This window comes from Mytilus trossulus, chromosome 6 (assembly GCF_036588685.1).
Source record: "Mytilus trossulus isolate FHL-02 chromosome 6, PNRI_Mtr1.1.1.hap1, whole genome shotgun sequence".
NCBI lineage: Eukaryota > Metazoa > Mollusca > Bivalvia > Mytilida > Mytilidae > Mytilus > Mytilus trossulus.
The window spans coordinates 89,486,211-89,502,510 of NC_086378.1; the positions used below are offsets into that span (position 1 = coordinate 89,486,211).

The 16,300-nt window shown below is 30.6% G+C and overlaps 1 long non-coding RNA gene across 1 annotated transcript; it reads right to left on the reverse strand.

The window, feature by feature from the left end:
* Nucleotides 1–3,456: 3,456 nt before the first annotated feature.
* On the reverse strand, nt 3,457–13,602 carry LOC134723866 (uncharacterized). The gene is made up of 4 exons (XR_010108203.1): nt 13,505–13,602; nt 5,976–6,069; nt 4,095–4,168; nt 3,457–3,527 (listed from the first exon to the last, which is right to left on the reverse strand). It is a non-coding gene; the product is annotated as an uncharacterized LOC134723866 (long non-coding RNA).
* Nucleotides 13,603–16,300: the final 2,698 nt, after the last annotated feature.

Consider the following 16,300-nt stretch of genomic DNA (forward strand, 5'->3'; position numbering starts at 1 on the left):
ATACGATTTAAATATCAATAACCTATTTTGTACTTAACTACTACTTTACACACCCTACAAAAGTCTAAATGTTTGAAAAGATTAGTTTTTGTCTTAATTTGCATGAAGTTTTATTCGACATTTTTCAAAAGTATGACTTGTGTCTTAATTTTTCTTGACAAATTCTCATTTATATTAAATTTGTATGAAATTTACTCGATATTGTCTCGAAATTCTGAATATAGTCTTAAAATGTCTTGACATATTCTTGACACTTGAATATTGTCTTGAAATTTATCGACAAATTCTCGATATTCTTATTTTTTCTCAGTATAACTTGACTCATTCTGAACATTTTGAATTGTGTCTTAAACTTACTTGACAATTCTGAGTTTTACAAATCATGACCAATATTCATAATACAATTTAATCTTTATTTCTCTTTATATTATATACCGATGCTTTAAGTTACACTTCTTACAACAAAAGTAAAAGTTTGTTTTTATATTTTTAAAAATGCAAATATGGGTATGAAATCTAAAGTACTAATAATTCAAATGTGGGTATGTTTATAAAAAACAATATAAAAGTGATTTTTTAGATATTTACAAATTTGTATTCCTTTATCTTATGAATAATTACTAAATGATTAAAACGAATCATACTGTAGACATTTCATTCTACATTATACTATTCAATGATAATATGGTAAATAATCATTGTACCAAAATTGTGTTTGTATAAATAGCAAAGTATCCTAATTCTTCTAAGAATTTTAATGGTTTTACTATGCAAATCCTTTATTAAACAGAAGAAAATTTGTGTAATGTCATCTGTTGGAATAAACATTACGTAGTGCACAGGGAAAGGATGTTCCTCATAAAATTAAGGTATTATACACACCAGAGATCACGCAACTGTCAAATAGAAATGACTGTTTTACATGTAATCAGCCATACAACTGATCAGTTGACCGACCATGACACTACAATTTAAAAAGTTATACTAGACTTTTTAATCGACCATATATTTGATATTACAATGAGTTATTGTGCATCCCTTCTGGTTGACATGTTTTTCTACTCGTATGCAACTGATTTCATTTAGAACCTTCTAAAAGACAAAATGAAAAAGCCTGTAGTAAACTTCTTCAATTTTACCTTAAGATTTATTGGTGATAACCTATCAATTTAAACAGTATATTTCAATCAGATCTTGTATGTCCAATTGAACTTGCCATTAAGAACAGTACTGATACTAGAACGAATGTTTCATACCTTGGTCTTTTTCACAGTATTGACATAGATGAAAGACTTGAAATTAAAATCTATTATACACGGGATGGTTTTAACTTTCCCATTATCAGCAGTAACGTAAACCTCTGCTACATGTACGTCGTACATTTCGATTGATACTTTATGGTCGTGCATGTTCTCACTATACAGACTTCGTATACAGGATTGTTCTCCTTACGTAGAAACTGCTCCAGCAGAGTTATAAGGAGGACAGATTAACTAGAGGCTTTAAAGAGCTTGTGTCGCTCACCTTGGTCTATGTGAATATTAAACAAAGGACACAATTGGATTCATGACAAAATTGTGTTTTGGTGATGGTGATGTGTTTGTACATCTTACTTTACTGAACATTCTTGCTGCTTACAATTATCTCTATCTATAATTAACTTGGCCCAGTAGTGTCAGTGGAAAATGTTAGTAAAAATTTACAAATTTTATGAAAATTGTTAAAAATTAACTATAAAGGACAATAACTCCTTAGGGTGTCAATTGACTTATTTTAAGGTCTTACTTTGCTGTACATTACTGCTGTTAACAGTTTATCTCTATCTATAATAATATTCAAAATAATAACAAAAAACGGCAAAATTTCCTTAAATTTACCAATTCAGGCGCAGCAACCCAACAACGGGTTGTCCGATTCATCTAAAAATTTGAGGGCAGATAGAAACAACATTACCCCCATGTTATATTTGCCCTAAATGCTTTGGTTTTTGAGTTATAAGCCAAAAACTGCATTTTACCACTATGTTCTATCTTTAGCCGAGGCAGCCATATTGGTTGGTTGGTCGGGTCACCGGACACATTATTCAAACTAGATACCCTAATGATGATTGTGGCCAAGTTTTGTTAAATTTGGCCCAGTTGTTTCAGAGGAGAAGATTTTTGTAAAAGTTAACGACGACGGACGACGACGGACGCAAAGTAATGGGAAAAGCTCACTTTGCCCATTGGGCCAGTTGAGCTAAAAATGACGATCCGTAAATTTTCTGGTTACCATCACGAATAAGTTAATATATAAGATGTGTCTGTGTCTAAACCGACTAACGCCGTAGTGCAATTTAACATTATGAACGTTGTCAATAAAAATGTCATGTTACAAACGTACTATGCAAAAATAGAAGTAAAGTGTTCGAATGGGATTTTATAAAAAGTTAAACAACAAAAAATATCGATCTCCAAGATAAATTCAGAAAAAAAAATCAAATGGCCAATTCAAAAGCTCAAACATATCAAACGAATGAATAACAACTTCCATATTCCTGACTTGGTAAATGCATTTTCTTATGTTGAAAAAAGGTGGATAAAACCTGGTTTTACGGCTAGCTAAACCTCTCACTTGTATATAGCATTTGAATTCGTATATACCCTCATACACAGAAAGAAAGTTTTCCTTACATACAAACTACTCTGACAAAGATATCATGAAATAAGACTGAATTGCGAAATCCAAACTTCCAATTTACTCAGTTTCTGTATATGAATCCGTTTTCAAAGGGCGGTTGCCATCGCACTTTTTCAAATTATTCGTGATAGAAACGTTACTCAAAGTAAAAATAGTACACACGTTTGGCCTTCAGCTGCTGTCTGCTTTTTGGTCTGGATGTTGTTTCTTTGATATTCTCAATTGTATAATATGATTGAGAAGATGTAGTATGAGTGCCAAGGCGACAACTGTAAAAAAGGCAGATCAAACTACGGCCTAAGACAATGTATCTTTCGAGTTGTACCAACACAAAAGTGTAAATTATTGATGCCACTAAATTTATTTAGTTCTATAAGACCCATACACTAAGCCTGATATTGAACGTGTCAGGTCACATGGGAGATGGCCGCAGAAAGATATATCATCCTTACTGGACACACCATTTTGACTACGAGACGACTAGTCTTTGCTCATACTTCTAACCCCGCGTACTTAGTGGAAAAGTAGCAACACACATTTTAAAGTCTATTATTTGACAAAGCTGGGTTTGAACCAACGATCATAGAGACAAATAACCGACCAAATAAAACAAACAGAAGACATCTAGAAGGTTAAAAGACTTAAACAGAAGTAGGATGTGTGTTTCATAAATATAACGAATATTCAATAACGAAAAAGCCACACCGCCACACACACACACACAAACACACTGAAAACAAAAACAATACGTTTTACTTAAATAATATTCAAAAATCATATTGTTGAATTTTGTTTTATTCTTTGTTTCTCTCATATATATTAAATATGTTTTTCCATCTCACTTGATGCTGAAATGGAAATGTTCAAAAAAATAATGTGAAGGAAGCAGCATTGAAGAGTTAATGATAGTGACTTTTTTGACTGAAAACTTATTTACTAACTAAAGTAATAATAAAATCTTGACAAAACAGAAAACATGCAAAATCCACATGAAAACCCCATGAAAATCAACATTTGATACACCTTCATAATATCTAGTTTTGTATCTGCATGAAATATAAAGTAAGGATATAAACGTATTTAAGGCTTTTGTGTGGATTTAATATTGAAAAAAAAAGAGGCTCAAAATGTTTCTTTTTTTATACAAGAAGATGTGGAATAAGTGCAAATATTACAACTCTTCCATAGATACAGACTTGCAGAACCATTCAAAAACGTTTTCAACGTCTAAAGAAAAGGATCGTTACAGAATAATTGCATTATAATGTTTCCTTGTTTATTTTTGTTACTATAGTTGAATTATATTTCCTTGTTATTCAAAATTACAATTCCCTATTTATTTAAATAATTGATTATTTTTGTTACCTTATATTTATCATTTAAATTTATTCTACGCTACAAATCTAAAAACTTACTTCATACTCATTCGTAATAACTTCCACAAGATTAGCATGGACATTTACGACGACAGGCTAAAATTGCACCTTCTCTGAAATAAAATTGATAAAATTTTTAAGTGTTTGACGTTTGTCATGAACTATGAAAATGAGTATATAATATTGACCAACTCTCATATGATATATTTTGTTAACATGGCTGATGATACATACATAATTGTCTTTGACAAATCCTTTCTCAATCGAACAAATCAAAGATTATATTGTACCTACCTTGTTTTGAGATTTGTTACCACAACAGAACTTAAAATGTTGATAATTTTTTCTGCAATATATAATGTTAACCATCGTAAAGGGTTATTTTGTTATACACATTAAAGAAAGAGACAATGCATCAGATTGAAATAGACGATGTGTCTGGTATCATATACAATTGTTAATGGAAATGGCGAATGTGTCAAAGAGACAACAACCTGATCATAGAAAAAACAACAGCAGAAGGTCACCAACAGGTCTTCAATGTAGCGCGAAATTTCCGCACCCGGAAGCGTCCTTTAGATGGCACATAAACAAATATATACTAGTTCAGTGATAATGAACGCCATACTAATTTCCAAATTGTAAACAAGAAACTAAAATTAAAATAATACAAGAAAATATGTTTATCTTTTAAATGAACTCGCAGTGTATTGAATGAACACGTATATAATACTGTTTGCCTGTTTTATGTCTTATCATATTAACAAACATTATTGACAATAACGAGAAACGGCGAAATGATAACCAGTACCATATTAACATCATTTTCATTCTTGCAATTGTCTTCATTATAACTCGTTGATCAGAATTAATTTACGCTTACGGAGGACCTAAACATTCATCGGTGTTTAGAAAGATTCGAGTTGCTCAGTCTTTAGTTTTCTTTGTGGTGTCCCGTTGAAACCAGGTTTAATCCAACATTTTCTACATAAGGAAATGCCTGTACAAAGTTCGGATTATAACCGTTGTTTGTAATTTTCTTGATGTGTTTGAGCGTTTGAATTTGCCCTAGATAAGGGACTTTCCAATTAAAATTTTCCTCGAAGTCCGTTTTTTTTCAATTTTAGATATCTTTCACCTCTCTCTTATAGTAACTAGCTCCAAAAAATGGGCGTTGAAATAGTGAGTTCAAATTTATGTAAATGTTAACGTGCAACAATATACCAGAACTTATTAAATGGATTAGCACTGATACATCTGCATTAGGATAAATACTCAGACCTTAGTCAATGTGATCTTATAAATTGACACTTTTGCATCAACACAAAATGGTAAAGAGATGAGAATGATACATGGTTGTTAAATATTAAGTTGCAAATTAATTGCAGGTTTAGGATGAGAACATGATAACGAGTTATGGTTTTAAACGAAGCTTTGGATTAGACTGTCACGTTGGGTAGAATTTTAACGTGCTAGTGAAAAGAAGTAGTGCGTTGGAAGACATGTTACCATATCCAGATCCATATTCTGATGGTGAGCAACCAGTTTGTCTTCTTTCTTCTTTATAACAGTTAGTTTAGCGGAGAAGTAGCAAAAAATCAGGTTTGAACATGTGAACAACGAAAATAAATATTCCTCAAATGATAAATTTTCTATAAGTTTCTATCCAGACTTTGCAAAACCACGGAATTTAACATACGTGAAAATGCTCTTAAATCAGCGAGAATTGGTATCCACGAAATAAATCAATCCATAGTACATTAAAACATATAAATAAAAACCATGTTCACCAACACATAAGTGTTCAAGTTGTAAACTTAATACTTGTGAAGCAAAGCCCCAACATTGTAACCCGCATGACCTATTTCTGTATTTAGCATTCCATTATGACAATTTTACTGTATTGTAAAGATAACGTACTTGCAATCTAGGGCACACTCATTTTGGAAAGTAATACCACTAATGGAACAAACTGGTTTCACATCCGGAAAACAACTACAAGGATGGACAATATCTGAAATGAAAACCATGCAATGAAACAAAATTAGCTGGTTTTCCTCTCAGTAATTATTCATTATGTATTAACCTTCATAAATAAAGGCAACAGTAGTATACCGCTTTTCAATCGTCATGAATTAATCAAGCGAAAACAAATCCGGGTTACAACCAATAACCGCGGGAAACACTCATCAAACGCTGTAAATATTATATGCGTGACTATCGCTATTGTGTTCAAATTTGTCTCATTCGGTGATCTATGTGGAAGAATACCAAATGTTTCATAATTTGTTTTTGTTTCTGCGCTTGTCTGTCTCACACCATAGTTATTGCCACGACTGTCGTTGAAGTGTTGAAAATATGTTTTATAGTTAAGGTTGATAGGACACGTTATCTCATCTAAACAATACGAAAGGTTATACCTTTTATGTTTGTTCAGAGTGTGAACCTTATCCCTATAATATTATTACATTATCTTTAGGTATAAAAGATGTCCATAACACACTCCTCCCTGATATTGAGGAAAAAATATCAACAGAAGAAAAAGAACGTCTAAAGCTGGAGTAATGGGGCCGAAAATGGAACCTGGTAATAAGTGGGGTGAGGGGATCCCCCTTGACCGAGATGCCTAAAGCGACTGATGTTTATGTCCGGGCCTTCTTTGAAAAAACTCTAGAGATACCAAAGGAGCGCATAGAAAAAAAAAATGCTATTCCAGGCCGTGCATAGGGTACCAGGAAAAGAGAGCGACAAGGAGAAGAGAAAGATCATTGTACGGTTTAATAGCTATAAATAGAGACGAGACGACGTTCTGGCTGCTGGAATGAAATTAAAACGGGGAAGTGGTTAAAGTGTCGTGCCCGATGTGCTGCCGTCTGTTGCAAAACTAAGATTTAACCTTCTGAATGAAAGACGTGCACTGTCTTCATCTGAACAGAGGAACGTCAATCTAGTGTACATTAAAGATTATCCGTTTATTATGTTGAAAAAAAGAGATCATCATAGACCTTTTAGCAGACCTTCTCGTGAAAAAAAACCCAATGACAACTTTTAACTGAATTAAACAAAGAATTATAAAAAAAACCTCATTTAAACACATAGTATATCTTTTTAGTATTATTGTATGTTATAACTTTGTTTTTTTTGTGTTTTTTTGCCATTGTGTATTTTGAAAATCTCTAAATTCGGTTTTTTTCTAGGTTGTTAATTGAATGTCCCAGTCAATCTGCACATGGCTAATTTGCATATTAGGTATTCCAGGTAGACATGCGCAAACAAAACCGGATGTTTTGACTCGTGCAAGCTAATCAGACATAAACACTGATAGATTCATTACAGTAATATTGCCTACTCTAAACTAAATAAATACACAATATGTGCCTTTCGAGAGTATTTAGGCATAAGATAATCCAGTTACGTAACCTGTTTGAACTTGTCCAATTGGTGAAAATAGTTTTATAAGTTGTAAACGTGGTCACCGGCGGTAGATCATAAATCCACATGTCAAGATACATATCACCACATGTTGCACTTTTTCCCTTTTTCAAAGAGCCCTAAATATAAGTAACATGTCACTAAAGAGTATTTATAAACTCTAGTATCTTTAAAAAAAACCATGTCAACCTGAGAGACAAGTCACAAGCAAATAGTTATCTGCTTTCCACAAAAAAGGGGGCACCCCTGTCAAAAATAACAAATACTCAATTCAAACTTCCGAACCTTAATCAAACATTATTTAAATTAACTGGGAAATAGATTTTACACCATATTTAAGGTTAAAAAAAACTGTTCTTTTAGAGGCTTGAAGAAAACCGACAAAAAAAAAAAAAAAAAATTAATAAAAATGATTTAGACAAAACTATATTTTGTTTACATAAATGGCTGGGGAAGAAGGAAACCCACTGTATCTTAGTTACTTAATTTATTTGATTTAAATTGTATTTTCTGCAATACCATGAAACGGGAGCTTTTTGGTAGTTATTGTTTAAATGGTTGGAAAAAAGCATTTTTATGTCACTTTCATTTCTCTCTATTTATTTGTACTTTATTTTTTTGTATTGCTCTGAATATGTTTATTGACTGTATAATTTTAGATCATTCATCCTTTACAATTGTAAGTGATATAAAATATGGGTAGTTTGAAAATTGGTTGCATAAATTGTAGAGGCCTGTCTTCTGATAAAATTAAAAGAAGAGATATATTTAGTAAATGTAGAGAAAATTATGATATGGTTTTCTTGGTAGATACTCACTGTAAAAAAGAACTTGAAAAGTATTGGCAAGCAGAATGGGGGTATAAAATAATATTTGGGTCGCATACCACGAGCAGTAGGGGCGTGGCTATCTTATTTAGAAGCACTTTTTCTTTTGAAATATTTGGACAGAAAGTGGATCAAGACGGGAACTATGCAATTCTAGATATAAAAATTTCCAATCATAGAATGACAATAGCAGTAGTATATGGACCCAATGAAACCAGTCTTTTATGAAATACTCCAAAGAGATATTGAAAATTTTGGTTAAACTTCAGTAATAGTGGGGGGTGATTGGAATTTACCACAAAATTATGATATGGATACTTTAAACTATTTGCATAAAAATAATCCTAAAGCCCAAAAAAAGGTTAATGAAATGATGTCAGAAATAGATCTGGTTGATGTTTATAGGGAATTATACCCAGAGAAAAAAAGGTTTTCCTGGAGAGGACCTAACAAGAAGCAGGCAAGACTGGACTACTTCCTTGTCTCATCTGATTTTCAACCACTGATAACCTCGTGTGATATTGGTGTTGCATATAGGTCTGACCACTCACCAGTATCTCTGTCCATTCAATTTAATACAAATGAAAAAGGCAAAGGGACGTGGAAATTTAACAATGCTTTATTATACGACAAAGAATTTATTGCTAATACTAAAACTTGTATTGCTGATTGTATTGATCAATATAAAATAGTTGATTCTGAAAATAGGGAAGAAATAGAATTTTGCATTTCAGACCAACTGTTTTGGGAAACATTAAAACTGATGATACGAGGAAAAACAATATCTCACTCATCTTTTAAAAAGAAAGAACGCAGTAGGGAAGAAGAAGAACTAGAAAATCAATTGAACAATTTGAATAATAATGAAAATATCAATGATAAAAGGGAAGAAATTACACGTATTGAACTTCAGTTAAGGTCTTTAAGAGAATCTAGAATAAAAGGGGCAATAATGAGAGCAAAAGCAAAATGGCAAATTGAAGGAGAGAGAAGTACAAAATATTTCTGTAATCTAGAGAAAAGAAATTATATTGAAAAAGTAATTCAAAAATTAACTTTAGATAATGGTGAAACTATCACTGATCAAGCAAAAATTCGTGCGGAACAAAAGTTATATTATGAGAATCTATATTCATCCAAGAAAACACTTATAAATAATACACACAGAGCTAATTTCTTTTCTCTGGAAAACCCATTTATCAAAATTCTCTCTGATGAACAAAATATTAATTTAGAGTGGAACTAAAAAGCTCAGAAATTCATAATGCATTAAAAAATATGAAAAATGGAAAATCTCCCGGTCTAGATGGTTTTACAACTGAGTTTTATAAATTTTTTTGGCACGACATTAATCCTTTCCTACTGCGTTCTTTCAAAGAAGCATTTCAAGGAGGTAAATTATCAATTTCACAAACACAAGGTGTTACATTTGTGTATTACCTGTCTACCCAAAGATGGTAAACCAAAACATTTTCTAAAAAATTGGCGACCTATTTCACTACTTAATGTAGACTATAAAATAGTATCAACATGTATTGCAAATAGAATTAAAAAAGTCCTAGATCACCTGATTAGTGAAACTCAAACTGGCTTTATGAAAGGCAGATATATTGGTGAGTGTACAAGACTTATATATGACCTCTTGAAAAAAGTAGATGAGGAAGATATTCCTGGCTTGCTTGTTTTGTTGGACTTTGAAAAAGCTTTCGACTCTCTTGAGTGGAACTTTATATGTGAAACCTTGAAATTTCTAGGTTTTGGTGACACAATAGTGAAATGGTTCACAACTCTTTACTACAATTCAAAAAGTTGCATTCAAAATAATGGCTATCTATCTGATTTTTTTGTAATAGAGAGTGGGTACGACAAGGGGATCCACTGTCTCCCTATCTTTTTATTTTATGTTTGGAACTGCTTAGTGCATCAATAAAATATGACAACAACATTAATGGTATAAAGATTAAAAACTCTGAATTTTTACTCAGTCAGTATGCTGATGATTCGACTTTGATCCTGGATGATAGTGAAGAATCTCTCAACAGTGCTCTAAATAAGATAGACTTGTTTTACTCATGCTCTGGTTTGAAGGCTAATTTTGAAAAAAAACAAGTTATATGGATTGGGGCAAAAAGGGGCTGTGGTGAGGAGCTAAACACAAATAAAACAATAATATGGAACCATTCAGGAAATTTCAAACTCCTAGGCATTCAATATTGTTTGTCAAAAGTTGATATATGTGTTGATGATTATTTAGAAAAAAATCAAAAAGTAAAAAATCTTTTAAGTGATTGGTCATTCAGAAATATTACTATATATGGGAAAATTGTAGTTGTGAAAACTCTCGCCCTACCAATTCTAATTCAATGTTTTACTGTTTTACCAGATCCATCCCCAGATATATTAAAGCAGTTACAAACTATGCTATACAGATTTGTATGGGATGGTAAAGGGGACAAAATTAAAAGAAATATACTTATCTCAAATTACGAGGATGGTGGTGTAAAAATGCCACATATTGAATCATTTATAAAATCACTTAAGTTATCATGGGTTAAAAAAGTTTTAGACCCCACAAATTATTCCTCATGGAAAGTTCTATTGGCAGATCACCTTGAAATGAATGGTTGAGAAAATATGTGGCATTTATCAAAATCAGCACTCAATGAAATTAAAAAAGAATTTAACCCTTTTTGGCAAAATGTAATTTCATCATTTGCCTCACTGTGTGAACCTCTGACCACAGCCCCAAGTGATATCTTGTCTCAACCATTGTTTTTAAATGAAAATATTATGATTGATGGAAAAACAGCTTTTTATAAAAGTTGGATACAGAATAATGTATTTTTCATAAATGATCTCATTAAGGAAAATGGAGAATTTTACAATTATGATGAATTTATTAGAAATTATAATATAAAAACAACTTTCTTAGAGTTCTATGGACTAATCTTGGCTCTTCCAAAGGAATGGAAGAATATTATTCATTCACAAGTATTTCTCAAACTAAATACTGTCAGTCACAAAATTGTTACCGCCATAAAAACAGTTGATAAAGTATCAAAACATTTGTATAAATTTTTTCTAGATAAAATAAAGGAAACCCCATCACGCATACAAGAGAAATGGAAAATAAAATTGGGAATAGATATTGTGGCCGAAGAATGGAATTATTTTTTTAATCTTCCTTTACTTATTACTGAAGATCCCACATTAAGGGCATTTCAATACAGATTACTTCATAGAATTATAGGAACAAATATTTTACTTATGAAGTGTAAATATAGTGAAACAGAACTGTGCACTTTTTGTACAGAAACTAAAGAAACATACATACATCTCTTTTTTGAATGTAGATACGTTCGAACATTCTGGCTTAATTTTTTTCAAAAGTTAGAAGATGTATGTAATGTAAGCTTTCTCCCAACCTTATCAAGTATAATCTTGGGTGTTAATTATCACCTATTTAAAGATATTCTTAATACATGTATTCTGATATTGAAGAGATATGTTTATTTATGTAGAGTTAGATTTACAGTCCCATCTGTTGCTAAAGCAATTGAATGGCTTAAATATTATTATAGGGTTGACATGGTCTCTATGAATTTGTGCTCTACCAATAAAGCAAAAAGAATAAAAGAAAAATGGTCAAACATTAATAATATTATCAAGAAATAGAGCTCAATACAGATGTATTCTGTATTCTTTGTACAATGTATTTTATAATTTATAACAAGTATGGTAAACCATATGTTTAGGATTTATAGCAGAATTATTTGTTTGAACATCTTTATTTGTAGATGAGATTTGAAAATGATATGAAAATAATAAAATATATATTACAAAAAAAATCTTTAGGTTGCAATAGTAAAGTTAAAAAAAATAGAGCAAGCATCACTTGGCTAAAACTTTTGTTTAAATCAATTTTATGTTCGAATATTTAGTGTGGACCCTCGACTTTAAAAGGTCTGCATTTGTTAGAAAGGAAAAAGGTTTAAATATTAAAAAAAACTCAACTCTAAAAATAGGGTAAACCAATCCTAATTGTTTTTTACCGACCTTTTTCTTCGGGATATGAATGTTCAAAGTCAGGAATATGAAAATTGCTTTCCAGTCGTGTTTTGTTTGTTGATATAGACGAGAGTTTTAATTTGTCATCTATTATGAACGTCCACTGTTCAAACGTACACCTTTTCTCCAAAATTATAGTCGAAAAAATAATAATAGTATCATTTAAAGACTGCAGATGCCAAATATGGTAAGTATCAAACATTTAAAGACAAACATAGACCAAAAATATATCTAAGGATTTGTTAAAACAATGAAGAATGTGAAGAATATTTAGAGACAAAATGAAAATGTTAGAAATATGTTGAGAAAAATGAAGCATGATTTATATTTTTCAGAATTGTAAAAAAAAAGTGTATCAAACTACTGAACTCCAAGGAAATTCCAAAAGGGGGAAGAATAAAAAACCTGACAAAATCAAACGCTTTCAATAAGCGGAACAAGAGAAAAACAACTGCAATATTCTTGACTAAGAACAGACATTTTACATAAAATGGTTGCTAAAAACTTACATTACAGATTACTTGACCTTTAATTTAAGAATTGATACAATAGAGATGCTTTTTCAGACAATAACTGATAATTTCAGAATCTGTTGAATTTGAAATGAATGTTCCTACGAACCAAGAAAACCTTTTTTGGGTCTTTGTCTATTGTTTTTTTTTAATAATTTGCATTCTTTCTTCAACCGGGATAGTTAAACAAACTATGTATTTAATACGTAGTGATTTATTTTCATGTTAAGGCTTTCACTTATGCTGTCCTATTAGATATGCAAGTGCTACTCTAAAAAACAAATCAACAAAAAAAAACTTGAAATGGAATGAACAAATTACACTAACCTGGTCCATCCGTCCGGTCGTCGGTTTGTAACTTATTTTACATTATCTACATATTTCCCCGGTTTTAAATTTTGTTTCCATTAAGTTAGAAATTTTTAAAAGAAATTAAAAAAAATATTCGGCAAAATGTTATGGCCTGTTGATCTGGATCGGGTGTTATTAAAACACGAGTATTTAAATAATCAGAATCTTGCTTCAGAAGAAGGAATACGTTTTATTGTGCCTTCTAGAGATTTGTATATGCATACGATTGAGTTGATCAAGGATATTATAGAAATATTACCTATAGTTATGAACAGTATCAAGACAATCAACATCAGCTTCTGCATACTGTCTTCTTAATGAGTCGCTTTAATTAACCACAGTATTACCTTTAACAATACAAATATAGTAGTGATAAGTATTGAGGACAAATAATTAATAATACTAAAAATAATAGTTATAACAACAACAATATTTAATAATAATAATGATTAAATAGATTGATTGAAAACAAAATAAAACTATAAATAATGATAATGGCATGAACAAAACATGATAATGTGAACATATAGATTATGATACCAATCATAATGAATGTACTTATAACAGCAAAACATTATTTATGAAGATGATGATGATTGCATAATATAGAAATGATAAAAATAAATTGAATAAAAGGACAATCGAATAAAATATTCAGTTAATTATATATACTTGGTTAAGATAGTAATGCAACACGTGCTTATCTACAACTGATGAAAAATAAACAGAACAATTGAATGCCAATTACAGTAAAAAGTTCATATTTTTTTTCGGTATGGATGTATCATGGGCTGCCAATGCAGAAGAATACTTTCATTAAGAGAAAGATGTGTATCTTTTTAAATGAATCACTTTTTTATCACTGCATTCAATTGAATCCAGTAAAATCAGTACTGTTCAGTAGCTGTTTGGACTATTAAGTATAGTATTAGTGACACAGATATATAACACTTACAAAACAGTTAAAACAAATGAGCATATCTTAAAATTGACTGTTAGACAAATGTCTCAATCGTACTGTTTTTACGCTGTAGATATGTCAACAAGTTGAATGACTGACAGAAATGATTATTTATAAAAGTAAAATATCAAAATTAAAATTATATTCTAAACATTCTTGAAACATTTCCATCTGAACAAAAAAGCGACTTATCGTGAAAATGTAAATCTCATAAAACTTCGTCCAGCATAATTAAATTCTCACTCACAACCCACAATAAATCACTAACGGTGCTAAGCTCTATTTTCAAACGTTTTTAACGCAACTAACACCTGAATAAAAAGTTAAATATCTTGATAAAAACTCTGGCGACAGGTTGAAAGAAAAACATTTTGTATTGCGCAAAGCAATTAACCTCGAAGTCAAACATATGTCAACCCAGCCGGACAGACAAAGAATATTAAAATCCGATCTGGTCTATTAAAAAATAATCGTCTCATGATCCAATTAGATAGAAAAAAGATGTAGTCAAATAAATACATTCAATATATATAACGTCAAAACAAATCGGCATTTGTATGATTACAAGAGAAGAACGAAGACAAAATACAATTGAATTGAGATAAACTTGATGCAGTTATCTGCAAAATTTTGAATGTTTCTACTTCACTTTTCACTCACATATATACTTTCTTTTTGTTCTGCACAAATTTACCCACAGTACCTATACTCCCTTAAAGTTGTACGTGTAAACTTACCTTTGGGTGTTCCTAAACTTTATGTTTAACAATAAAACATCCCCTCTTTTATATACATGTATGAGGAAAAATAATTATAAAATACCCCAAAAAAAAAGTCTGATGATTAAGGATGTTCGCTAATTTGTATAAATGTCATGCCTTTTAAAAGACTGTTAAAGATGTATTGTATTTGAATACGCTTATAGAAGAAGACACGATAGTATATCCGTGTCCTTGTTTGTTAGATATAATCAATTGAAATTTTCCCCAAAAATTATTCTCTAGATTTTTTCCTGCATTTTACATTAACATTGTTTTATTTTGAAAACTATGAAAACAAAATTGCAATGTTTAATAAAATAGATTTTTTAACTATATGATATAAAATTATAAAAATGAAGGCTTGTCAGGTAACATTTTTAATGGCAGTACATCGATAACTCTAGGGGATTCCAAATATTGTACAAAAAGTTAAATAAATTAGTTAAACATCCTTACTGAACATACTCCTTTATGGAAAAATATTCATGAACATAGTCAAAAGTGCATCTCTTGGTACATTACACACATATTATGAAAGAAAATAGAAAGATATATATTTTTTTCTGATTGTATTTCTTAAAGATTTCCTATGTCTAAGCGAATTGAAGGCTTCGATATATGTGATAAACACCTTGCAGACAAATCAAATTATATATATAAACAAATAAAAATATGATAATGAAAATAACAAGGAATACACAAACAAAGGTTGTCACAACGATTTTCCTTTAAATCGTTCATACAGTATTTTGCTGTGATTTAAACATAGTCATAAACGAATCAATTGAATGCAAATAATTTCCTATTACATTTACAAACACTTTATATATGATGGTCTTTCACAAATGTAATTTTATGGTATTTGTTACTGTCCTATTTAAAATTAAATTTGTGTTATATTTCTAATTTTATTTTGTCTGTTCGTCCATGATAATTCGAAGCAGTGGACATTTTGTTTTCCTTACATAATTGACTGGGTTTGCTTCTCCTTATTTATGGTTCACTTCACTAAAAGAATATAGATAAACATAAGATACATGTTCAATAGACATCAATTATCCTTACAAAAGGCATATACTATTAAATATTTGACCATGAATGAGATCATTCACATACATAGTGCACGTACATGTAGAAGAATACACTAAATATCCAGGATTTCATAAGCATAAGCTACATAATGAAAACATAAATATAAAAAACCTGGGTTACACGTGATATATATTTAAATAATCATACAGTAAACCCGAGAAGGAAAGATGGTAAGATCAGTATAGTTAAAAACAACTATTAATTGATATAAAGGATCAAGGAAACATACAACGTTCTGTTT